The sequence below is a fragment of the Bubalus bubalis genome, chromosome 11 (genome assembly GCF_019923935.1).
Source record: "Bubalus bubalis isolate 160015118507 breed Murrah chromosome 11, NDDB_SH_1, whole genome shotgun sequence".
NCBI classification, from domain to species: Eukaryota; Metazoa; Chordata; class Mammalia; order Artiodactyla; family Bovidae; genus Bubalus; species Bubalus bubalis.
The window spans coordinates 79,970,049-79,997,766 of NC_059167.1; the positions used below are offsets into that span (position 1 = coordinate 79,970,049).

General features: G+C 40.4%; 1 long non-coding RNA gene and 1 gene segment (V, D, J or C); both read left to right on the top strand.

The window, feature by feature from the left end:
* Positions 1 to 27,718, top strand: part of LOC102415345 — a gene marked incomplete in the record, with an annotated part of 786,957 nt that overhangs the window by 67,506 nt on the left and 691,733 nt on the right.
* LOC112577827 lies at positions 9,232 to 21,238 on the top strand. Of its 3 annotated transcripts, none has more exons than XR_006542941.2 (5): positions 9,233 to 9,353; positions 17,679 to 17,902; positions 18,329 to 18,432; positions 20,103 to 20,205; positions 20,367 to 21,238. It is a non-coding gene; the product is annotated as an uncharacterized LOC112577827 (long non-coding RNA). The 3 variants fall into 3 exon arrangements; XR_006542940.2 differs by lacking the exon at positions 17,679 to 17,902 and adding an exon at positions 10,134 to 10,195 and having other exon boundaries at positions 9,235 to 9,353; XR_006542942.2 differs by lacking the exon at positions 17,679 to 17,902 and having other exon boundaries at positions 9,232 to 9,353.

Here is a 27,718-nt window from a genome sequence, read left to right on the forward strand (position 1 = left end):
ATGAGAAGAACTGACTCATTGGAAAAGACCCTGGTACTGGGAAAGATTGAAGACAGGAGAAGGGGATGACAGAGGATGAGATGGTTGGATGGTATCACCGACTCAATGGACATGAGTGTGAGCAAGCTCTGGGAGTTGGTGATGGACAGAAAGGCCTGGTGTACTGTAGTCCATGGAGTCACAAAGAGTCAGACACCACTGAGCCACTGAACTGATAAGGATTATTCACAGGCAGGGGCTAGAGCCAGTGGAAGAGTCTGTTCCATTTGTATTCCAACAGTAAATCCAGATTAAAAATGTTATATTTGTATATGGTGTTGTGTCTGAATTCACTGTAGGTCAACCAGAGTAACATTTGTGAAGGAAAGTTGGATGTGGACAAAAGCATGGACAGACTGTGACATGTATGGAAATAACATGAGGACAATGGAACCCACAAGGTACACCGAAACTTGTCTTTTTCTCTTACCTCCTTTAGGCTGACAGTACTGGGTGACCTTCAGGAGAAGTGGATGTCATTTGCCATCATGCTACAAGCATACTTGGTCAAAGACAAAGATAACATGAGTAAGAGATCTGGTGGAAGGTTGAGGAGTTGTGAGTCAACAATAAATTGAACTACCTGATCAGCAGCAACATTATGAGTTGCCATAGTCCCTGGAGCCCTGCACCAACCTGTGGAACATAGAAACATGGCTACTACATGACAAGTACCTTCCAAATCCTATGCAGACCTCTTTCATGGCCAACCATAAACCAGAACAATACAGATTCTGGGAAACAGATTTCCAGATAGTTAAGTTGACACAGTACAAAGCCACTGTAATAGAGCTTAACTAGTTAACTTCACTCCTTGTTAACTAAGATTCATCATTATCTCTTTGAAGAACAAAACTTTCTGATAAGGACAACAGGAAAATTATGCTTCCTCTTCAGTTCAGTTCAGTCACTCAGTCGTGTCTGACTTTTTGCAACCAAATAAACCACAGCAGGCCGGGCCTCCCTGTTACCAACTCCTGCAGTTTACCCAAACTCATGTCCATTGAGACAGTGATGCCATCTAACCATCTCATCCTCTATCATTCCCTTCTCCTCCTGCCTTCAATCTTTCCCAGCATCAGGGTCATTTCCAATGAGTCAGTTCTTCGCATCAGGTAGCCAAAATATTGGAGTTTCAGCTTCAACATCAGTCCTTCCAACAAACACCCAGGACTGATCTCCTTTAGGATGGACTGGTTGGATCTCCTCGCAGTCCAAGGGACTCTCAAGAGTCTTCTCCAATACCACAGTTCAAAAGCGTCAATTCTTAGGCACTCAGCTTTCTTTATCATCCAACTCTCACATCCATACATGACCACCGGAAAAACCATAGCCTTGACTAAATGGACCTTTGTTGGCAAAGTAATGTCTCTGCCTTTTAATATGCTGTCTAGGTTGGTCATAACTTTCCTTCCAAGGAGTAAGCGTCTTTTATTTTATGGCTGCAGTCACCATCTGCAGTGATTTGGGAGCCCAGAAAAATAGTCAGCCACTGTTTCCACTGTTTCTCCATCTATTTGCCATGAAGTGATGGGACTGGATGCCATGATCTTAGTTTTCTGAATGTTGAGCTTTTTTTTTTTTTTTTTTTCTTTCTTTTTTTTTTTTTTTTAATTTTATTTTATTTTTAAACTTTACATAACTGTGAATGTTGAGCTTTAAATCAACTTTTTCACTCTCCTCTTTCACTTTCATCAAGAGGCTTTTTAGTTCCTCTTCACTTTCTGCCATAAGGGTAGTGTCATCTGCATATCTGAGGTTATTGATATTTCTCCCAGCAATCTTGATTCCAGCTTGTACTTCATCCAGTCCAGCATTTTTCATGATATACTCTGCATATAAGTTAAATAAGCAGGGTGACAATATATACTCTTGACATACTCCTTTTCCTATTTGGAACCAGTCTGTTGTTCCATGACCAGTTCTAACTGTTGCTTCCTGACCTGCATACAGGTTTCTCAAGAGACAGGTCAGGTGGTCTGGTATTCCCATCTCTTTCAGAATTTTCCACAGTTTATTGTGATCCACACAGTCAAAGGCTTTGGCATAGTCAATAAAGCAGAAATAGATGTTTTTCTGGAACTTTCTTGCTTTTTTGATGATCCAACAAATGTTGGCAATTTGATTTCTGGTTCCTCTGCCTTTTCTAAATCCAGCTTGAATATCTGGAAGTTCATGGTTTAGGTATTACTGAAGCCTGGCTTGGAGAATTTTGAGCATTACTAGCGTGTGAGATGAGTACAGTTGTGTGGTAGTTTGAGCATTCTTTGGCATTGCATTTCTTTGGGATTGGAATGAAAACTGACGTTTTCCAATCCTGTGGCCACTGCTGAGTTTTCAAAATTTGCTGACATATTGAGTGCAGCACTTTCAGAGCATCATCTTTTAGGGTTTGAAATAGCTCCACTGGAATTCCATCACCTCCACTAGCTTTGTTCGTAGTGATGCTTCCTAAGGCCCACTTGACTTCACATTCCAGGATGTCTGGCTTTAGGTGAGTAATCACACCATCATGACTATCTGGGTCATGAAGATCTTTTTTGTACAGTTTTTCTGTGTATTCTTGTCACCTTTTCTTAATATCTTCCACTTCTGTTAGGTCCATACCATTTTTGTCCTTTATTGAGCCCATCGTTGCATGAAATGTTCCTTTGGTATCTCTAATTTTGTTGAAGAGATCTCTAGTCTTTCCCATTCTATTGTTTTCCTCTATTTCTTTGCATTGATCGCTGAGGAAGGCTTTCTTATCTCTCCTTGCTGTTCTTTAGAACTTTGCATTCAAATGGGTATATCTTTCCTTTTCTCCTTTGCTTTTGGCTTATCTTCTTTTCACAGCTATTTTTAAGGCCTCCTCAGACAGCTATTTTGCTTTTTTGCATTTCTTTTCCATGGGGATGGTCTTGATCCCTGTCTCCTGTACAAACCTCCATCCATAGTTCATCAAGCACTCTGTCTATCAGATCTAGTCCCTTAAATCTATTTCTCACTTCCACTGAATAGTCATAAGGAATTTGATTTAGGTCATAGCTGAATGGTTTAGTGGTTTTCCCCCACTTTCTTCAATTTAAGTCTGAACATGCTTCCTGTTTATTATGATGTAATTATTCCTCATTCAACCAAAACCAGCTCTCTCCTTCAAAGAGAATACCGAGTTCATTTATCCATTTACGGGTGATGTTCTTTCCTCATCTAGCCGAATCACACTCTCCCATTGAATTCTGTATCTTAACCACTTAGATACACTGAGATGTAAGATCAAATTGTAGTGGCATGTTTTCTTTTACTACAGGCAGGCAAAGAGGAGAGAGAAGTTAAAAAATGGTTAATGTATGCATAAATATATTCATGTAAAATGAAGATAATTTTATAACTATTATAGCTTTTGTTACTGCAAATGACCACATGATTGTAATTGGTATTTATAACTACCTCATCCATTACCCATTCCATAACCTCTTTATCATAGTAAGAACCTCCACTCACTGTTGTACTTGACTTCCTATAAAGCAAGCTTCTTATTCAGGAGCAATGCTATGTGAAAAGTCATAAAGGTGAATAAAGTATTCTGCAAGTTCACCACTGTGGTTTTGGCAGAAGTTTGCAAGGCATTGAAGACAAATCCAAGGGTCTAATTTAGTGGAAGAAAATCTTGCTAATAGTCAGGAGAAACCAATATGCTGTGTTCTGGGAAACACCATTAAGAATGACGCCTGAGTTCTCATCACAAGCAATGGCAGTCATAAAAGAAAAGCATTCTCAAAGTTTTTAAAGAAAACAAAACTGTCAAGGAAGCGTCTTATGAGCATGAAAGTGTATTTTTAGATTGTCTTTTGTGTTAAAAATTACTGCTAAGAAAGTGGAAAGTCAATGTGACTGGAAGGCTATATATGCAATCTATATTACTAAAATGGGAATCAAATGCAGAATATATTAAAAGCTCATAAACCAATATGAAGTGAAAATAGTTAATAATAATGGCAAAATCTTGGAGATCCAATTCAGAAATATTATCTCCAATAGTAGCTAGTAAACATGCAATATGTCCTTGATTTCACTGTTTTTAGGGAAACCCAAATCAAGCCTCACCTGATCCATCTGTGTCCTTTCAGCAACTAGCTGGCTATCACACCAAAAGGATAAGGAAAAACAGTGACTATCTCTAGGAAAGTAAGTGATTAAGTAAATGTCCTAGAAGATTCCATTACTGAACTGACGTGGGGGGAAAAAGTAGGTCACAAGCCTGGCCATTGAAGGAAAGGAAGGTTTTAGTAGAATAAAGAGAGTTGATATTTATTGACCTTACTATATGTCAGGCATTGTAGGATGCATTTCCAATTCATTACCTAATTTAAATATCAAAATCCTATGGGACAGGTTTTATTGTTCCAATTATTTTTATCTTTGACAAATGAGACAAAACTTCCCTAGCTGTGAAAAGTGTCTCAAACTTTTATTGTCATCCAGAGTGTACCATTTACAGGGCTCCTTGGAGAAGATTTGGATATGAGGAAGACCTGACCCAGAACAGGATGAATGTGTGTCTCAGTGCCAGTGAAAATATGAGTTTAAACTGGAACCTAAAGAGATCTATGAAGAATGGTTCTATCAAGATCTACAAGACTTTCTAGAACTACAACCAAGAAAATATGTCTTTTTCATCATAAGGGATTGGAACGCAAGCATAGGAGGTCAAGAGATACCTGGAGCAACAGGCAAGTTTGGCCTTGGAGCACGAAATGAAGCAGGACAAAGGCTAACAGAGTTTTGCCAAGAAAACACACTGGTCATAGCAAACTCCCTCTTCCAACAACACGAGAGCCCACCCTACACATGGATATCACCAGAAGGTTAATACAGACATCAGATTGATTATATCCTTTGCAGCTGAAGGTGGAGGAAATCTATATAGTCACAAAAAGAAAATCTGGAGCCGACTGTGGCTAAGATCATGAGCTCCTTATTGCAAAATTCAGGCTTTAGCTGAAGAAAGTAGGGAAAACCACTAGACCATTTTGCTGCTGCTGCTGCTAAGTCACTTCAGTCGTGTCCGACTCTGTGCGACCCCATAGACGGCAGCCCACCAGGCTCCCCCGTCCCTGGGATTCTCCAGGCCAGAACACTGGAGTGGGTTGCCATTTCCTTCTCCAATGCATGAAATTGAAAAGTGAAAGTAAAATCGCTCAGTTGTGTCCGACTCTTAGCGACCCCATGGACTGCAGCCTACCAGGCTCCTCCATCCATGGAATTTTTCAGGCAAAAGTACTGGAGTGGGTTGCCATTGACCATTTTGGTATGACCTAAATCAAGAACCTTATGATTATAGAGTGGAGGTGACAAATAGATTCATGGATTAGATCTCATAGACGGAGTTCCTGAAGAACTGTGGTTGGAGGTTCATAACATTGTACAGAAGGCAGTGACCAAAACCATCCCAAAGAAAAAGAAATGCAAGAAGGCAAAATATTTCTCTAAGAAGGGATTACAAATAGCTGAGAAAAGAAGTAAGAGACAAAGAAGAAGGGGAAAGATATATCCAAATGAATGCAGAATTCCAGAGAATAGCAAAGAGAGATAAGAAATCTTTCTTAAGTGAACAATGCAAAGAAATAGCAGGGAACAATAGAATGGGAAAGACTAGAGACCTCTTCAAGAAAATCAGAGATACCAAGGGAACATTTCATGCAATGATGGGCACAAAAAAGGACAGAAATGACAAGAATCTAACAGAAGCAGAAGAGATTAAGAAGAGGTGGCAAGAATACACAGAAAAACTGTACAAAAAAAGGTCTCAATGACACAGATAACCACGATGGTCACTCACCTAGAGCCAGACATCCTGGAGTGTGAAGTCTAGTGGGCCTTGGGAAGCATTATTACAAACAAAGCTAGTGCAGATGATGAAATTCCAGCTGACCTTTTAACATCCTAAATGAAGATACTGTTAAAGTGCTATACTCATTCTGCCAGCAAATTTTGAAAACTCAGCAATGGTCACAGTGGTAGAAAAGGTCAGTTTTCATTCCAATACTAAAGAAAGGCAATACCAAAGAATCTTCAAACTATTGTACAATTGCACTCTTTTCATAGATTAGCAAGGTAATGTGCAAAATCCTTCAAGTAGGCTTAAGCAGTATGTGAACCAAGAAATTCCAAATGTATAAGTTGGATTTAGAAAAGGCAGAGGAACAAGAAATCAAATTGCCAACATTCACTGGATCACAGAAAAAGCAAGGGAATTCCAGAAAAGCATCTACCTCTGCTTCACTGACTACACTAAAGCCTTTGAATGTGTGGATCACAACAAACCAGAAAATTCTTAAATAGATAGGATAATAGTACACCTTACCTGCCTTGTGTGAAACCTGCATGCAGGTCAGGAAGCAACAGTTAAAACTGGACATGGAACAACAAACCAGTTCAAAATTGGGAAAGGAGTACGTCAAGGCTGTATACTGTCACTCTGCTCATTTACATTGTATGTAGAGTACATCTCACATCATGTGAAATGCTGGGTTGGATGAATCACAAGCTGGAATCAAGATTGCCAGGAGAAATACCAACAACCTCAAATATGCAGATGATACCACTCTAATGGCAGAAAGAGAAGAGGAACTAAAGAGCCTCTCGATGAGGGTGAAGAAGGACAGTGACAAATTGACTTAAAACTCAACATTCAAAAAACTAAGATCATGGCATCTGATCCCATAAATTCATGGCAAATAGATGGGGAAAAAGTGTAAGCAGTCACAGACTTTATTTTCTTGGGCTCCAAAATCACTGTGGAAGATGATTGCAGCCATGGTATTAAAAGATGCTTGCTTCTTGGAAGGAAAGCTATGACAAACCTAGACAGCATATTAAAAAGCAGAGACATCACTTAGCTAACAAAGGTCCATAGAGTCAAGGCTATGGTTTTCCAGTAGTCACGTATGGATGTGAGAGTTGGACGTTAAAGAAGGCTGAGAGCCGGAGAATTGAGGCTTTCTAACTGTGTTGCTGCAGATCTGTGAGAGTTTCTTGGACAACAAGGATATCAAACCAGTCAGTTCTAAAGGAAATCAACCCTGAATATTCATCAAGAAGACTGATGCTGAGGCTGAAGCTCCAATACTTTGACCCCCTGATATGAAGAGCCGACTCATTGAAAAGACCCTGATGCTGGGAAGAATTGAGAGCAGGAGGAGAAGGGAGTGATGGAGGACGAGATGACTGGATGGCATCATCCACACATGGACATGAGTTTGAGCAATTCTTGGGGATAGTGAAGGACCGGGAAGTCTGGTGTGCTGCAGTCCATGGGGTCATATAGAGTCAGACACGACTGAGTGACTGAACAACAATAAGACTTCCATTGAGTATTTATGAATGTTTGTTAAATGAACAAAGCTTGATTATCATAACATTTACTCCCATGTCTTCAACAGAATTTTCCTCAATCCTAGACTTGGATTTATTGTTTATTATCCATTTTGTTCACAATTTATTGTTCATTTTGTTCACAGTAATAACCCTCTGTTTATACTATTGGAGTCTTTTGTTTGGCAGGTATTCCGTAAAACTGGAAGATTGTTTTCAGAATAATTTGAACAATTGTTCAACATAATTTTCTCATTAAATTCATGAATAATGATTTATTGGCTCATTCAGGATACAAGTAATTCTTGAGTGTCTACTGTGTACCAAGCTCTCTTATAAACATTGAATTACATGGCCTTTGAAGTAAATTTTAAATATAAGAAGGTTAGACACAAATGAAAACTTAGGTCAACAAAGGAGAGTCATATGACTGCAGTAAGGCAGTCAATATAATTAAAACACTGCTAAGGAGTGTTTAGGACCAAGAAAGTACAGATGAGTACAGAGGTATTACAAGTAAGATGTGTGTGCTGTGTGCTAAGATGCTTCATTCGTGTCTGACTCTGCGAGTCATGGACTGTAGCCCACCAGGCTCCTCTTTCCAATGAATTTTCCAGGCAGAATATTGGAGTGGGTTGCCATGGGCCCTTCTCCAGGGGATCTTCCTGATATAAGGATTGAAACTGGGTCTCTTAAGTCTCCTGTTTGGCAGGTGAGTTCTTTACCACTCATGCCATCTGCAAAGCCCATTTACCTGCAAACTTGAGGGGTTTTTCAAAAAGTTGCTTGCTGACTTTTGGTCCGGATTTAGATCTGCAGTTTTTCTCTTCAGTCACAAGAGGCGGCTGATTCATCTGAAAACTGTTTATTTCTGGGAGAAGGGAATGGAAATTTATTTTCCATTATGTGCCCCTCAAAAGGAAAAATGACATGCTTTCACTTTCTTTAGACAACTTGTGCTTTATTATCACATGTTGAATGTATGTGGTCAAGAATTCAGGTTAGCCCAATAGCCTAAGCCCTTTCCAAGTACCTTCCTAACACGCTTTCCCATTTCCCTGCTCTGATAATCCCTTCCCTTTTCTATTCCTGATACCCTTTTTTCCCTCCTTCAACTTTTTCTACCACTCACACCCACCTCCACCCCACCTCCACTTTGTTTGCCTTCATTTCTGTCTATTCCTCTGCCTTAGCATCCTTGCTGCACAACATCCACAAGCATCGGCATAGGGAACATGAGGATTAAGGACCAGTGTTCAAGGAGAAGGTGAACACCATCTATGTCAATCAGTTAGTTTATTAAGAACAAATGCATGGAAAATGTCTACCTAGTTGGCAATAGATGCATGATTCCAGGAACCCTTACAAGAGCTGCTGCAAGTTCTAGGATGTGTAGCTATTAGTCTCAATGTTATTAACTTTTCCTGTCTCCCAGAGCACATCACTGCCTACTTTTGAATCTCCAATCAATTTTCTGGAATATGGATGGAAGTTTTCATCATTTTACAACACAGAGCTCAGTACATTTTTCTGGGATTAAACACTGTGTTCCTCAAGCTTCATGGAGCATCAGCCAGTTTCTTAAGAAACAAATGAAAGACCAATGGTTGTGCATAGACACATCAATGTGATTGATGTTCCTTTTCCAGAGCCAGACATTAAACTTCATAGATGATTTCACTGTGAGCTGGGGATGTTTCACCATCTTTGGGGGACATGACTAAAACCTGGGAGGAAGACATAGATAAGGAACTGCCTGATCATTGGCTGAGAAGGTCCTGGCAACAACACAGCAGTATCTGCACTGGTTGTAAGTTTTTACTGACAGCTGTTGCCTCTGTTCTCTGGAACCTCCTCAAGCCAAGGATGAGACACAAGCCTGAGCTCTGGGCCCATGGTCCTAGCTTGTCTTTGAAGTATGAGGCTGGTGACTGGAGTAACTGTGTTTCTGACCTTGGGTAAGTGTTCTGTGTCTACAGGGGATGACTTTGAGGGCAAAGGGCCACACAGAGTCACTTACTCTCTACTCTTCTCTCTGTGCTTTATTCTGCATTATAGTGATGGAACTGAGAAATGATCTGTGGGTTTGCTAAAGAGGCCAGTCTTCTACATTATGGTTTAAATGATAGCCACGATACCAGAAGAGTTCTTAGCAGTAAGCAGGTTGTAAGAATTGTCTGGGCTTATTAAGGCAAGGACCCATGGAACAAAGCTTATGGAATCTCTGATTCTTGCCACGTATCTTTGGTATCTATAATTTTGTTGTTGTCCAGTTGCTAAGTTGTATCCAATTTTTTTTATGACCAAATGGACATCAGTATGCTAGGCTCCTCTGTCCTCTACTATCTCCTGGATTATGCTCAAATTCATGTCAATTGAGACTGTGATGCTGTTTAACCATCTCATCCTCTGATGCCCCCTTCTCCTTTTGCCTTCAGTCTTTCCCAGAATCATGGTATTTTCCAATGAATCAGCTCTTCTCAGCAAGTGGACAAAGTATTGGAGCTTCAGTTTCAGCGTCAGTCTCTCCAGTGAATATTTAGGACTCATTTCCTTTAGGATAACTGGTTTGATTTCCTTGCAATCCAATAATGAACATCCACAATATTTTTACAGGACATAAGTAGAAACACTGGAATAGGGGTTAGGGCCAGATAGTTACAGGAGGTTTATGCCTTTGATCCACAGAATTACACTGATTTGTGCTCTGGAGTTAATTTGATTTCTTAACCCCCCAGGGAACGTGTTTGATGCTAAGACCACCCAGCCCAGCTCCATGGGTTATCCTGAAGGAGAGGAGGTAACCCTGCCTTGTAACGACTCTACCATTAGTGGAAATGAGTGTATATATTGGTATTGGCAATATCCCAAGCAGAGTCCACAGTATGTCATTCATGGCTTACGAGACACAGTGAACAGCAGCATGGCCTCTCTGACCATCACTTCAGACAGAAAGTCCAGCATCTTGGTTCTGCCCCAGGTCACCCTGAGAGACACCGCTGTGTACTACTGTGTCCTGAGAGAGGCACACTGGGGCAGATGGGGCTGCACCTGTGCAGTATCTCTCTTGTGGGAAGAAGGGGGGACACAGCAGGGGGAGCAGTCACGAGAGCAAATCTAGAGTCACTCTAGAAGGAGAGTCAGAGAGCAGTAAGAGATGAGGAAAATGAAGGGAAGGAGAAGGGAAGAAGATGCATAAAGAAAAGAAAAAAAGGACAAGGAATAAGTGCTTCATTGGTTGATGTGGCTGAGACAAATTATGGGTATACTAAGAATCCTAATTACAAGATAGAAATAAAGTGAGAAGCATGAGCAATTTTTCATGGTTCTTTCTTGTGTCAATAAAATGTTAGTTCCAGTGTGTTAGTCTTAACCTAAAAGTGAGAAAAATACAAATAATTCTCATTGTTCCAAAGACTTTTTTCATGTCCAACTCTTTGCCAACTCAAGAACTGTAGCCCTCCAGCCTCCTCTGTCCATGGGATTTTCTAGGAAAGAATATTGGAGTGGGTTACCATGTCCTTCTCCATAAGATCTTCCCAATCCAGGGATCAAACCTGGTCCTTTGTCTCCTGCATTGTAGGTGGATTCTTTACCACTGTGGCACCTGGGAAGTGGTCCAGTATTCTTTATAATGTCTATGTAGTACTCTGAAATATTCTATTATTAACTCCTTTTCCATTAATAAATATTTGTTTCTATTACTGTGCTATCATAAAGAGTGTTGTCTTTATATATCTTTGTAGATTGACTTTTGTATATATGGAGATATGTCTATTGTAATGGAATTTCTGAAACTGGAATGGGTGTTTGCAAAATAAGGTACATTTAAATTTTTTTTGATAAAGTGACAATTTCTATTCAAGTGGTATAAACAGTTATACTTCAACCAACAGGGAGTGAGAAGGTGCAGTTTGCATCTTCCAAAAATTGAGAATTATCAGCCTTTTTCATTTTAGCAATCCTAATATACTTTATCTATGGCATTTTACTGATCCCTAGTGCTTTTGAGCAATTTTTTTCTCTGTATACTGGCACTCTTTCATTCAACCTTGGTCATATGTTTATTCCTATCTTTTGACCATTTTTTCCATTCAGTTCAGTTCAGTCACTCAGTTGTGTCCAATTCTTTGCGACCCCATGAATCGCAGCATGCCAGGCCTCCCTGTCCATCACCAACTCCCGAAGTTTACTCAAACTCATGTCCATTGAGTCAGTGATGCCATCCAGCCATCTCATCCTCTGTTGTCTCCTTCTCCTCATGCCCCCAATCCCTCCCAGCATCAGAGTCTTTTCCAATGAGTCAACTCTTCGAATGAGGTGGCCAAAGTACTGGAGTTTCAGCTTTAGCATCATTCCTTCCAAAGAACACCCAGGACTAATCTCCTTTAGAATGGACTGATTGGATCTCCTTGCAGTCCAAGGGACTCTCAAGAGTCTTCTCCAACACCACAGTTCAAAAGCATCAATTCTTCGGCGCCCGGCTTTCTTTATAGTCCAACTCTCACATCCATACATGACCACAGGAAAAACCATAGCCTTGACTAGAAGGACCTTTGTTGGCAAAGTAATGTCTCTGCTTTTCAATATGCTATCTAGGTTGGTCATAACTTTCCTTCCAAGGAGTAAGTGGTTAGTTTTATTTTTATTTGCTAGAATTATTTTGATATCTTACTTAATATTTCAATGTTTATATTTGTTATTATGTTTTACTCTAACATACTACCATTTATTTTTTAAATGATGTTGTCTTTAGTCTTATACTGTCAAATCTATCATACATTTGTTTCTTTTTGGCTTTAACATCACTGTCTTATTAAAATGTCCTGAATGTATCTTTTAATCTTCATTACCATTTAGTGAGTTATTCTGAGACCTATGCTACCTATTAGAAAGCTAAGCCTCAAAGAGATTTTAAAAGTTGCCTATATTCAGTTACAGAGATGGCAATGGCACTCCACTCCAGTACACTTGCCTGGAAAATCCCATGGACGGAGGAGCCTGGTAGGCTGCAGTCCATGGGGTCGCTAAGAGTCGGACATGACTGAAGCTACTCAGCAGCAGCAGCATATTCAGTTAATATGTCTTAGCCCAACTGTTACATTTATTTTTAAATCTGCTAATGTCAAGCTCCAAAATCTCAGCATTTGTTTCTCAACGTGGCCTCACTGGAAGCAATAGGAAGAAGAAAGCCCCAAAATAATGAGTCAATTGGAAAGTCAGTGGAATGAATCACAATACACATCCCAGAAGGTGAAACATTTCATGGCAAAATGTCAAGTGTTAGAATAAAAAGCATATGTTGTGACTCGAGAAAAGCAATAATCCTTAATTCTGTAAAGAAACATGCTAGTCCTCTAAATATCCAAATGGCAGTAGAACGATGTGTTACTGATTGTAGCAAGATTCTGAAACATCCTTAGCTCCTTATTAGCCACACATTTTCCCCAGGAGAAAAGATTTAGAGGAAATTAGAGCACAAGACAGGAAAATAATAGAGAGGTATTCCAGTCCTTGATGTGAGCAGCATCACTAACATAATATTCTTGGATCATCAAAAAGACAGAGATCTATCCTCCTGAGTAGAATGTGTTCAGTTCAATTCAGTTCAGTTCAGTCCCTCAGTCGTGTCCAACTCTTTGCGACCCCATGAATCACAGCACGCCAGGCCTCCCTGTCCATCACCAACTCCCGGAGTTCACTCAAACTCATGTCCATCGAGTCGGTGATGCCATCCAGCCTTCTCATCCTCTGTCGTCCCCTTCTCCTCCTGTCCCCAATCCTTCCCAGCATCAGAGTCTTTTCAAATGAGTCAACTCTTCACATGAGGTGGCCAAAGTACTGGAGTTTCAGCTTTAGCATAGCTAAATGTAAATTGCTGTGTTTACCATGCTTTGGAAATTGCTTTGATTCATGAGTCAGAGATGAAGGAACAGATACTTGTACTGAGGTCTTGGAAAGTGCAATGAGAGGTGCTGTAGCACTTTCCAAACACCAGCATATCCCTCCAGTCACTTTTTCACTCATTTCTTCCTCTTCACAGACTTTGAGCTCACTTTCCTTTTCCTCACTTCATTATTCCTGAAACATATATTTTCATTCCTTTTGCTTATTGAAGTGTTCTCAGTCATCAGCCCAGTACCCAACATATAGTAGGTGTTCAATAAATATTTATTGAGTAAAGAAATATTCATGACTGATGTTACTAATAATTGCTAGGGATGCAATAAAACATTGAAAGGGTGGGTTAGATATTCTATAAAAATAGAAGAGAGAGTCAACCTCACACAGATTTCATAATGAAGACAGGGTTATATTTGAAAATATTTATTCATTCATAAATTCATTAATCATTTCCTTCAATTTCCATTTCTTTTCCTTCCTCCTTCCCTCTCTCTTTTCCTTCTTTCCTCTCTTTACTCCTTTTCCTGTCATTATTAGTGAAATAGGTCATGTGAAACTTTAGTTTATTCCAATACAAAATTATTTCTTCCATTAAAATTCCCAGTACATTGTGTTTCTCATAAAGTGGTTGACACCATATATTTTGAAAGATTAAAATTATGTTTAACTAGAGTCCCCTGCAAAGAAGCAGGGAATTCTCCTGATTTTAGAAAAATGGATACAAAAAATATTTATTTAATATCAACTGGTATTCTCATTCAGTTCATCTTCCATAACTATAAGCCAACAAATGTGTTAAAAGTCCATATGGTATTTCAGTAAACCCATGCCCATAGTAAATTCATGTCCAGTTACAACTGGACATATTAGAACTGGACATGGAACAACAGACTGGTTCCAAATGGGAAAAGGAGTACATCAAGGCTGTATATTGTCACCCTGCTTATTTAACTTCTATGCAGAGTACACCATGAGAAATGCTGGGCTGGAAGAAGCACAAGCTGGAATCAAGATTGTTGGGAGAAATATCAATAACCTCAGATATGCAGATGACACCACCCTTATGGCAGAAAGTGAAGAGGAACTAAGAAGCCTCTTGATGAAAGTGAAAGTGGAGAGTGAAAAAGTTGGCTTAAAGCTCAACATTCAGAAAACGAAGATCATGGCATCTGGTCCCATCACTTCATGGGAAATAGATGGGGAAACAGTGGAAACAGTGTCAGACTTTATTTTTTTGGGGCTCCAAAATCGCTGCAGATGGTGGCTGCAGCCATGAAATTAAAAGATGCTTACTCCTTGGAAGGAAAGTTATGACCAACCTAGATAGCATATTAAAAAGCAGAGACATTACTTTGCCAACAAAGGTCCTTCTAGTCAAGGCTATGGTTTTTCCTGTGGTCATGTATGGATGTGAGAGTTGGACTGTGAAGAAGGCTGAGTGACGAAGAATTGATGCCTTTGAACTGTGGTGTTGGAGAAGACTCTTGAGAGTCCCTTGGACTGCAAGGAGATCCAACCAGTTCATTTTGAAGGAGATCAGCCCTGGGATTTCTTTGGAAGGAATGATGCTAAAACTGAAACTCCATTACTTTGGCCACCTCATGCGAAGAGTTGACTCATTGGAAAAGACTCTGATGCTGGGAGGGATTGGGGGCAAGAGGAGAAGGGGACGACAGAGGATGAGATGGCTGGATGGCATCACTGACTTGATGGACGTGAGTCCCAGTGAACTCCGGGAGTTGGTGATAGACAGGGAGGCCTGGCGTGCTGCAATTCATGGGGTCACAAAGAGTCGGACACGACTGAGCGACTGAACTGAACTCAACTGAATGTGTACATAAACATATTCATGTAAAATGTAAATAACTTCATAACTATTATAGTTTCTGTTACTGCAAATGACCACATGATTGTAAATGGCATTTATAACTAACTCGTCCATTATCTGGGCTTCCCTGATAGCTCAGTTGCTAAAAAAATATCTGCCTACAGTGCAGGAAAGCCCAGTTTGATTCCTGGGTTGGGAAGAGCCACTGGAGAAGGGAGAAGCTACCCACTCCACTATTCTCAGGCTTCCATCGTGGCTCAGCTGGTAAAGAATCCACCTGCAATGTGGGAGACTTGGGTTCAGTCTCTGGGTTGGGAAGATCCCCTGGAGAAAGGAACGGCTACCTACACCAGTATTCTGCCCTGGAGAATTACATGGTCCCACTCCATAATCTCTTGGGTCATAGCAGGAACCTTCACTCACTGTTGTACTTGACTTTCTATAAAACAAGCTCTTTATTCAGGAGCAATGTTCTGTGGAAAGTCATAAAGATAAATAAGGAATTCTGCAAGTCCACCACTGCAGTTTTGGCAGAAGTTTGCAGAGGTTTAAAGACAAATCCAAGGGTCTATTTTAGTGGAAAAAAAATCTTGCTAATACTGAGGGAAATTGATATGTTGTATTCTGGAAAACGTCATTAAGAATGATACCTGATGTCTCATTACAAGCAATAGCAGTCACAAAAGGTAAGCATTTCTAAAGTTTCTAAAGAAAACAAGTAAGTTTCAAGGGAGCTCCTTATGAGCATGAAAGTATATTCTTAAATTGCTTTTGTTTGTTAGAAATCACTGCTAAGAAAGTGGAAAGTCAGTGCCCACTGGAAGGCTATATATGCAATACACAGTCCTGAGTAAGGACCCAAATGCAGGACATATTAAAAGCTCATAAATCAATAAGGAGAGAAAATAGTTAATAAGTATGGGAATATCTTAGAGATCCAAATCTGAAATATTATAGCCAACAGCTAGTAAACATGCAATATGTCCTTGATTTCCCTATTTTTCAGTTCAGTTCAGTTGCTCAGTCTTGTCCGAGTCTTTGCGACCCCATGAATCGTAGCATGCCAGGCCTCCCTGTCCATCACCAATTCCTGGAGTTCACCCAGACTCATGTCCATCGAGTCGGTGATGCCATCCAGCCATCTCATCCTCTGTCAGCCCCTTCTCCTCCTGCTCCCAAATCCCTCCCAGCATCAGAGTCTTTTCCAATGAGTCAACTCTTCACATGAGGTGGCCAAAGTACTGGAGTTTCATCATTCCTTCCAAAGAACACCCAGGACTGATCTCCTTTAGAATCGACTGGTTGGATCTCCTTGCAGTCCAAGGGACTCTCAAGAGTCTTCTCCAACACCACAGTTCAAAAGCATCAATTCTTCGGCACTCAGCTTTCTTCACAGTCCAAATCTCACATCCATACATGACCACTGGAAAAACCATAGCCTTGACTAGACGGACTTTTGTTGGCAAAGTAATGTCTCTGCTTTTGAATATGCTATTTTTAGGGAAACCAAAATCAAACCATCTGTGTCCTTTAAGCACCCTGAGTGTATCAATGTAGATAGTTGGATATGGCACCAAAAGGATAAGGAAAAATAATGACTATCTCCAGGAAAGCAAGTGATTAAGTAAATGTCCTAGAATTCATCACTAAATTGATGTGTGTGGAGGGCGGGGGTGAAGCAGGTCACAGACCTGGACCATGAAGGAAAGGCAGGAGTTAGTAAAATAAACAAAGTTGATATTTATTGAACTTACTATATATCAGGTACTGTAGGATGCATTTCTGATCCATTCAGTTGAGTTCAGTTCAGTCGCTCAGTCGTGTCCGACTCTTTGTGACCCCATGAATCGCAGCACGCCAGGCCTCCCTGTCCATCACCAACTCCCAGAGTTCACTCAAACTTCCATCCATCGAGTCAGTGATGCCATCCAGCCATCGCATCCTCTGTCGTCCCCTTTTCCTCCTGCCCCCAATCCCTCCCAGCCATTATCTAAGTATAAAAACCGTAAGAGACAGGTTTTACTATTTCAATTTTTTTTAATCTTTGAGAAATGAGACATAATTTTCCTCTGAGAAGTGTCTCAAACTTCTATTGTCTTCCAGAGTGTACCATTTACAGGACTTCTTAAGAGAAAGATTTGGGTATGGAGAAGCACTTGGATCTAAGACAAGTGGCTGGATGTCTCAGTGATGGCGACATTACAAGTCTAAACTGGAACCTAAAGGCAACTAGGAAAGAAGATGCCAAATCTAAGTACAAATTGCCCCAGGATCAGTAGATGAGGAAATCTTCCACTAGCCAGTTAATAGTGCTATACTTTAGCAAGTTTGTTAGTTGTAGTGTGCCTGGAAAAACAAGAGGCTACAGGAAAAGATGAGATATTACTCCTTTAACACTCCAAGCATATTGTATATCAAGACCTGTGCCCCTTGCCTGTGCCTTCTCTGCCGTGATGCTATCCCTCACAACATTTACATGGTGCACCTCTGAAAACTCAAATGTCACACCTTTGTGAATGCTTTATCTTAGTGTTACTATTTGCATTCCCAGAGAATCAGGCTCCAGCGACTGCGTAGCAAGAATGAAAGCGGAAGCACTGCCAGCTGGTGTCCTGCTCAATATTTTGAGACACTTACCCTGGGCTCCTTGCCGCCCTCTAGTGATCATGGATTAAATTGCGGGGAAGTCTAGTCACGTGCATTATGCGCCTGTAGAATCCCACGGACTGAGGACCCCGGCTGGCTACAGTCCAAAGGGTTTCAAAGATTGAGCAAGTAAGCATGTACGCATGCATGCTAGTCACAACTGGGGCTGCCATTGTTGAACCAAAGTCAGTAAACGTCTCAATGCAGAAATCAAAGGAGAGAGAAGATTCGGGAGAACTGCCTGGTTTTTAATCTTTGCCAAGCAGAGGTGAGGCTTCCCTGGTAGCTCAGAGGTTAAAGCGTCTGCCTGCAATGCAGGAGACCAGGGTTCGATTCCTGAGTTGGTAAGATCCCCTGGAGAAGGAAATGGCAACCCACTCCAGTACTCTTGCCTAGAACATCCCATGGATGGAGGAGCCTGGTAGGCTACAGTCCATGGGGTCACAAAGAGTCAGACACGACTGAACGACTTCACTTCACTTTACCAGATGTGAAAATAATTGAGTTCAAATGCCAAATATTGGGTTGGCTAAAAAGTATCTTCATGTTTTCTAGTAACATCTTGCATGTGATGATTTTGACTGGCAAGTAATAGGCTACCTTGGAAAGGAAGCTCAGAATTATTGCATAAAGGGCTGTTTTCTTTTTCCCTTCTTCTGGTAAGTGAAATTGTTTCTACTGCTCTGTCCTTTTTTGTAGTATAGTATAGAAATATTCTGAGAATGGGAGCAAGACTCAATAATGGGGAAAAAACTAAACAATCATAGTAAACACTGCTTGGTATATTCATTCCAACAACAACATCTCAATCTCTCAATATAACACCCTAATGAACCGATTTTCCCTGAACAGTAAGAACATGATAGACCATGGAAACTTATGAAAATACATGAAATCTACCATTTAAACTGCCAAATATACCTCAAAAATATTAAGCTCTATCTTGTGGATAGACTCCTTTGCAATTTGAGAGTCTGGCCCTCAGTCCTCAGCGTTCCATGCGTTGCCTGTAGCTGACTGAGAGCCCAAGCTGTGGCAGTGCTGTGCAAGGCGGTTTTCAGGGGTGCTCTCACTCAGCTCCTATCCTAACCTTCAAGTTGGGTCCACACTATTTTAGGGAGGCAGTGTAACAGTGCCTGAGATGGAAGACTTGGCTTATGTTTCCAGACCTATCACTCATTAGTTGAGTGATCTTGGCAGTATCACTTAATTATTTTTATGCTTCAGTTTCCTCACATCTGCAATGTGGATATTGATAGAATCTAGCATGCAGGGTTCTTAGAAGTCAATGAGATGATGAATGCCACTGTGAACCCAGTGCCCAGCAGAAGGATACTGACTATTCACAGAAATGGAAATTGAACATGAGAGAGGTTCAATACCTTGCCTGGTGTTGCAGTGTAAGTGTCAGAGTGGAGCCCTCCCTCCATACCTTACTTAGAGAACAGGCCTTTCCTTATCCCAAGAGTAACTCTCGATCTTAATACAGTATTGTATTGTCTTTAAAGTGCTTATCCAATGAGTGGGTGCTGTGCTGGTTTGATACTTGCTCAGGGAGCTAAGATCCCATATCCCTTGTCCCCAAAAAACAAAAATATTAAAAAAAAACAGAAGTAATATAATAAATTCAATAAAGATATTAAAAATGATTGACATCAATAAATTTTTTTTAAAAAGAAAGAAAATCAATAAGCAGATTCCTGTTTAAATATGTTATTCTGACATTTAAAATATTTACAGAATGTCACAAACATAGGGGCATGACAGATTCCAAACACCATAGACTCCATACCAGATAGATAAGCGTTCTAGTTCTTACTATGCCAATTACCTGATATTTCACATTGAGTTAATCACCCAAACTCTTTGAGCTTCAGTTTTTGTTACTTGTAAATTAGAAATAATACTAACTCTTTTGTGTAACTTTCATATTAGAATAATGTACATGAAGCAAAAGAAAATTCAGCACATTGTGTGGGTGAACATTTCTATTTGGGGAATCTGAAAGTTTTAAAAATTTTGCTTAAAATACAAAGCGGGATTCATGTCACATATTACCATCCCACTCTCTCAAGGTGAATAGTAGCAGTCCATGATTAAGCAGCCCACTTCTGAAAGGTTGTCAGTTCTCTTTGTGTAGTGAGCTCATCTCAATGTTTGTGAAGTTGGTCTCAAGAAAGCAGTGTTTGATCCTTCATTTTGAACCACAAGAAACTGATTCTAGGGCAGAAATGGTTGGTGTGTTTCTAGCACATGTATGTGGTCTTGTCTCTGATTGGTTGGGCAACCAGGTACAGAAAACTATTTTCTGAAGCAGCATGTTTCACAGATCTAGGCTGCAGAACGTTCCTCTCCTGAGGATACTTGATCAGGATAAATGAAGAGGAACACTTTGCCAGCCTCATGGCTGATCCTGTGGCTTCATCTTGGCCGTAAGTCCTGGGGATGCTGAAGACATTCTGAACAGTCTGGGTGGTGATGGTGTAGGAGGTGGATGCAGTCAGACACCTCAAGTTTCTATTTGGGAATGTGTGAAGGCAATGAGCACTGTAGAGAAATCAGTTTCTATGTGTGACCTTGTCTTTCTGAACAGGAGTGAGCAGCCTCTTGACTGTGGAACAGCGTCCTCCCTTGCTGTGGGTTCAGGAATGAGAGAGCACCAATTTCACCTGCAGTTTCCCTTCCAGCTCTTTCTATGCTTTACACTGGTACAGATGGGAACCTGTAAAGAGCCCCAAGAACTTGTTTGTAATAAGTGTAAATGGGGATGAAAATAAGCAAGGATGAGTGAGAGTCACTCTGAATACTAAGGAGGGCTACAGCTCCATGTACGTCAGAGGATCCCAGCCTGAAGACTCAGCCACCTACCTCTGTGCCTCCACACAGTGCCCCTCAGCCCTCTGCAGCCCATACCCAAACCCATGCCTGCTGCTGCTCTGGGACCAGCATTGACGAAGAGCCATTGTCTGGAGGAAAAGGGAAATTCAATGAATGACTGTTTTTGGTAATCAGGGGGAAATGCAGACATAAATAAACAGGCATTCCAGTCACTGTAGCTTCCTCAACTAACTGGACAGTTCCTAAACATCACTAATATCCACTACCACCAGTATATTGGCCATATCATTAATTCTAATTCCTAGCCTCCTCTTTTCCCATGATCCCAAGTGAACTAGATAGTACTCAAACCTCTCTAAAATAATGTGGTTATACCTGGATATTATTTACCCTTCACTGTTGCTACATCCTAAGAGCTAGTCTTTATGGTATTTCCTTATGTGCATGAATGTAATATTGGGATATGCTGTCTCACACATCTGGCATGGAAGTCTGCATGTTTTATACCAGAACAGTCAATTCTGTCTCATTTAACTCATTGGAGATTTTGGTTTTGCTTTAGTTCAAACTTCCCACTACATGGACATCTATATGTCATTTCTTTACTATGTGGCTGTTTTGCATTTTTAAAAATCACTTTGATATCTTGAAGAAGTATCGATAGGTGAAATTTCCTACCAAACTTGGTTTTTCCCCTAGTTTATATTGTAACTGTGATAATGAATAAGTAACTGAACTCCAGAATCTGAGTTTCTTGCTTAGTAATTTACAGGTATATGAAGCTGGTCAATTTTCTGGTCCTATGCTCATTTTGCACATTTCCAAATAACCCACCAGTTTAATATCATATTGGGCTTCTCTGATGGCGCAGATGATAAAGAATCTTCCCACAATGCAGGAGAGCTGTGTTCGATTCCTGGGTCAGGAAGATGCCCTGGAGAAGGGAATGGCTACCCATTCCAGTATTCTTGCCTGGCAGAGGAACCTGGTGGGCTATAGTCCATGGGATCACAAAGAGTTGGACATGACTGAGTGACTAGTGTGCAACTTTGGCCACTAGTTTCCACATGAGCTGATAGAATAAACATGTTCCAAATGGCAAACTGGCACCAGAGTGCTAATGAAGCACATAGACCTTAATAATCATTAAGGTCATGTCAGTTTACTTCTCAAATAGCACCCACACCCACTTCCTCATCTCTATACTCCTTGCAGCTCCCCTCATCAAAGAATTTAGCACCTCTCACTTGGATAACTGCAAGGGCCTCTTAAATCTCTTCCTGCCTTTACTCTTAACTCTTTGAATCTGACTTCTACATGACCAAATATATATATATATATATATATATATATATATATATTATATGTATGTCTGTATGTATTGTAGAAGAAATGGCAACCCACTCTGGTATTCTTGCCTGGGAAATCCCATGGACAGAGGAGCCTGGCATGCTGTAGTTCATGGGTCATAAAGAATTGGACAGTACTTAGCGACTGAACAACAATAACATATATATGTATATATATACATATAATTAGTTTGCTTCCTGCTCATCTTTGGATAATGAGGAACCATCAGAAATTGTAAAGATCAAATGTTATATTAAGAATTACAAGGCAATGTACAATGTTTCCCTGAGTTGCTTCTAGTTTTCTCATTCACCCTTTTCTGCCACATACTGTAGATGTACATCAGCCACTTTAAAATAAAACCATTTATGCTGGTATTATGCTCTTTCCTTAATCTGAACCTTTGCAGATGCTGTCCTCTTTGGTCAGAATGGTTTTTCCCAAGTACTTGTTTAAAACACATATATGTAGTGAACCTTTACAGCCCAGTTCAAGCAACATTACTTCTTATGTGAAATCTCAGAGGATAATATTGCTAATATTTAATTATAAGTATTCTTGGATCTGGTCCCCTCTTAAGATGATTTGACAGGAATATTTGCTACTGAGGGCCATCTTATATTTATATTCATTCAAACTGTTTCCTACAAGGCATGAAGAGATTCCTTTTAGTCCATAAACCAAAGCACGGTCAGGTTCTCTTCTTTTCATTTAGCAAATATCTCCTTCACAGCACAAGACTTGGAGATAGACTATAGCAAATACAATGGTGTGAGTTGGGAAAGGGCAACCTTCTCCAGTGGGTGACTATTCTGTCTTGGTTTACATCCTTCTGTGTAAACTGCGGCAGGGCTCCTGATCTGCATGAAGACCAGGGAACTTTTAAAACATCCCAAGTGCTGCTCCAGACCCCTTGCTCTTTTAGGGTGGGAGTGGAGCCTTCACCAGCACAGCATTCCTAGATTTGTCTTCATTTGGAGTTCAAATCCAACATGCCTGAAAAGGAAAAGTTATCCCAATGATGTGCATTTCAAAGAGCTTTGTTAACTTATGGGATTTTCCTTTACCATTACATCCTAAACCTGCTTCTCTTTCTGTTTCTATATATAAAGTAATTCAGATTCAAATTTACTTTTGACTTTAAAGTTTTGAGATTTCTACTGTTTGTATAATTACGTGGCAACACTTCAAAGATATTAAGGACCCTATAGAGGGTTGGAGCGCCAGCCCTGAAAGATACATTCACATCCTAACCCATGGAAACTGTGAATGTGAACTCAAATTTAACAAAGAACCTTTTCAAATATAATTAAGCAAAGGATATCAAAATCCAACCATACTGGATTGTCTTGGTGGGGCCTCAATCCAGTGACAAGTGTCCTTTTAAGAAACACACAGGTGAGAAGCATGTCCTTCCTCACCAGGAAGTCCTTGTGAGGTCTTCTCGATGGAGGAGGAGGTCGGAGGTACACAGTCACAAGCAAAGGACCACATGGAGCCACCAGAAGCCGGAAGAGGCAAGGAAGCAGTCTCTCCTAGAACATTTGGAAGGAGTATGTTCCTGCTGACACCTTGTTGTCAGACTTCTGCCCTCCGGGTTGAAGGGAACCGATTCTTGTTTTTTGGAGCCATCAAATTTGTGATAATTTGTTATGGGAGAACTAGGGTTACTGGGGCTCACACAGTTTTCCAAAGGTAACATTTCTAAATAGCTACAAGCAACTCCTGACTGTTTACATTCATGGAAGGGCACTTTTAAATTGCTCTTTGGGACATTTGCATTCAAATTCTCACATATGCAAACATACATATTTCTTTATCATTCAACAAATGTTTGAGTAACCACTATTTACCAGGTATTAAATAGAGATACTAAGGAACATTTCATGCAAAGATGGCCTGGATAAAGGACAGAAATGGTATGGACCTCACAGAAGCAGAAGATATTAAGAAGAGGTGGCAAGAATACACAGAAGAACTGTACAAAAAAGATCTTCATGACCCAGATAATCAAGATGGTATGATCACTGACCTAGAGCCAGACATCCTGGAATGTGAAGTCAAGTGGGCCTTAGAAAGCACCACTACGAACAAAGCTAGTGGAGGTGATGGAATTCCAGTTGAGCTATTTCAAATCCTGAAAGATGATGCTGTGAAAGTGCTGCACTCAATATGCCAGCAAATTTGGAAAACTCAGCAGTGGCCACAGGACTTGAAAACGTCAGTTTTCATTCCAATCCCAAAGAAAGGCAATGCCAAAGATGCTCAAACTACCACACAATTGCACTCATCTCACACGCTAGTAAAGTAATGCTCAAAATTCTCCAAGCCAGGCTTCAGCAGTACGTGAACTATGAACTTCCAGATGTTCAAGTGGTTTTAGAAAAGGCAGAGGAACCAGAGATCAAATTGCCAACATCTGCTGGATCATGGAAAAAGTAAGAGTTCCAGAAAAACATCTATTTCTGCTTTATTGACTATGCCAAAGCCTTTGACTGTGTGGATCACAATAAACTGTGGAACATTCTGAAAGAGATGGGAATACCAGACCACCTGATCTGCCTCTTGAGAAATCTGTATGCAGGTCAAGAAGCAACAGTTAGAACTGAACATGGAACAACAGACGGGTTCCAAATAGGAAAAGGAGTATGTCAGGGCTATATATTGTCACCCTGCTTATTTAACTTCTCTGCAGAGTACATCATGAGAAACGCTGGACTGGAAGAAACACAAGCTGGAATCAAGATTGCTGGGAGAAATATCAATAACCTCAGATATGCAGATGACACCACCCTTATGGCAGAAAGTGAAGAGGAACTCAAAAGCCTCTTGATGAAAGTGAAAGTGGAGAGTCAAAAAGTTGGCTTAAAGCTCAACATTCAGAAAACGAAGATCATGGCATCCGGTCCCATCACTTCATGGGAAATAGATAGGGAAACAGTGGAAACAGTGTCAGAATTTATTTTGGGGGGCTCCAAAATCACTGCAGATGGTGACTGAAGCCATGAAATTAAAAGACGCTTACTCCTTGGAAGGAAAGTTATGACCAACCTAGATAGCATATTAAAAAGCAGAGGCATTACTTTGCCAACAAAGATCCGTCTAGTCAAGGCTATGGTTTTTCCAGTGGTCATGTACGGATGTGAGAGTTGGATTGTGAAGAAGGCTGAACAAAGAATAATTGATGCCTTTGAACTGTGGTGTTAGAGAAGACTCTTGAGAGTCCCTTGGACTGCAAGGAGATCCAACCAGTCCATTCTGAAGGAGATCAGCCCTGGGATTTCTTTGAAAGGAATGATGCTGAAGCTGAAGCTCCAGTACTTTGGCCACCTCATGCGAAGAGTTGACTCATTGGAAAAGACTCTGATGCTGGGAGGGATTGGGGGCAGGAGGAGAAGGGGACGACAGAGGATGAGATGGCTGGATGGCATCACTGACTCGATGGACGTGAGTCTGAGTGAACTCCAGGAGTTGGTGATGGACAGGGAGGCCTGGCATGCTGCGATTCATGGGGTCGCAAAGAGTCGGACACGACTGAGCGACTGAACTGAACTGAACTGAATTGAACTGACGGATCAGCAATTTCTGATCCAGTCACAGAGGGGCAGCATCTGCAAACATAAACACTCCCTGGGGAAGATGGGCTGGTAATAAGGTAGTAAATCTGATTGGCTGTCTCAAATTGTAGTCACTCCTTTCTATTTCTATTTTCTTTCCAAAAGGCAGTATAGGCTACATTTCTATAGGTCTGGAAGAAGCTGATACAAAGGAAACCCTTTTAGGAGCAGGCCGATTCAGCAACTCTTTCTGAAGAGGAAGAAAAGGGAGATGCTACTGTTAGCACCAGTGTTGATCTTATGGATACAAATATCACGTGAGTTTGGGGTTTCCCTGATTGCTCCCGGAAAATTCAGCACAGAGGAATCTTATCTGCAGGCAACTGTAGGAGTGGGATTTTATGGCTGAGAGCAGGATATTGAGAAAAACATAGAAACTAAAATGTGGAAGATAGAGGATGTTGGGGAAGGAGACATGGAAAGAAGGAGAAAATACACAAGAAGAATGAAAGAGACCATTATAGCTGAGACAATAAACATCTAATCAGACTTTCTCTGTTACTTCTCATTGCTTTTCTGAACAGAAATGAATGGATAACAGATAAAGCATTTTACTGAATTCTCGCTTCTGCAAGAAGGAGAGAACTTCACCACGTACTGCAATTCCTCAAGCATTTTAAGCAGCTTACAGTGGTATAAGCAGAGGCCTGGGGGTAGTCCTGTCCTCTTGATGATATTAGCTAAGGGTAGAGAAGTGAAGACACAGCACAGACTGACAGGTCGGTTTGGAGAGTCCAGACAGCACAGCTCCCTGAACCTCACAGCTGCCCAGCTCTCAGATGCAGGAACCTACTTCTGTGCAGAGGCACAGTGCTCTGGAGGCACCTGCTGTCTGTCCCCAAACCTCATTGTGGGCTCCAGGGGTTGCTCCTCCTCATCTCTCCTCAGAGCAGGGGCCAGAGAAAGCTGAAGTCATGATGTCTATGAAGAAATTGAAGTTTTAATTAAAAAAAAAATCCTCGACTCAGTGTCACTGAAGAATTCTGTCAAACATTGAATTATATACAGTTTCTTGCAGAAAATAGAAAGAAAAGAATTCTTCACTCATTTTATGAGGCTAATATTAGCCTGATAGTCAAATCAGACAAAGACCATAAAGAATCAAAAACTACAGGGAAATATCTTTTGTCTTGAAGATAGATACAAATTTCTGAAAATATTTTAGCAAGTAAAATTCATTGATATATAAAATGAATAATATACCAAGCACAAATGTACTTTCTTTCAAGAGTGCAAGACACTTTAATATTGAAAATCTATAGATGGAATTCACCATATTAACAGGGTAGAAAAGAAAAATCATATCATCATATTAATCTAGTCAGAAAAAAAGGATTTGCAAAAATTCAGTAGTCAGATATGGTGAAAACTCTGAGCAACACAAGAAGAGTAGGGAATCTCCTCAATAGCTAATGGTATTCTTACTAGTAAAAGACTATGATTTTCTTTAATAAAGAGAACAAAACCAGAGTGTCCATTCTCGTCTCTCCTTCCGTACAGGGCTAGATGTTGGAGCCAGTGCGATAAAGAAAGTAGATGTAACAACCTAATAGAGTGGAAAGAAAAAGTAAAACTGCCACCATTTGCTGGTAACGTGATTATCTATGTAGAAAATCCAAAGACTATACCACTAAAATTATATTAGGGAAAGCCAAATTAAAATTACAAACAGAAACCACTTTACATCTATCATAAGGGCTAAAATGAAAATTACTGACAATACCAAGTTCTGGCAAGGAAGCAGAGAAATTGTATCACTCATGCATTGCTGGTGGGGGAACGGCCCAGTCATTCTAGAAAACAATCCAAGAGTTTCACATAAACTTAAATATTCACTTACTGAACAACCCAGCAATCACACTCCTGGGTATTTATGCTTGAGAAAGTAAAACTTTATGTTCACACAAAAATATGTACATTAGTACTAGAAATTAACCAGTGATCTTCACTGAATGAACAGGTAAATATCCTGCAGTACATTTACACAATGAGATACTATTTATACGTCTTTCTCAACTTCAGTAGGGTTATTTTGTAATAAATCATTTTAAGTTGAAACAATGGTAAGTCAAAAGTTCATTTAATATGGGAAGGAAATCTAAAAAAGAGTGGAGATAAATGTATACATGTATAACAGATT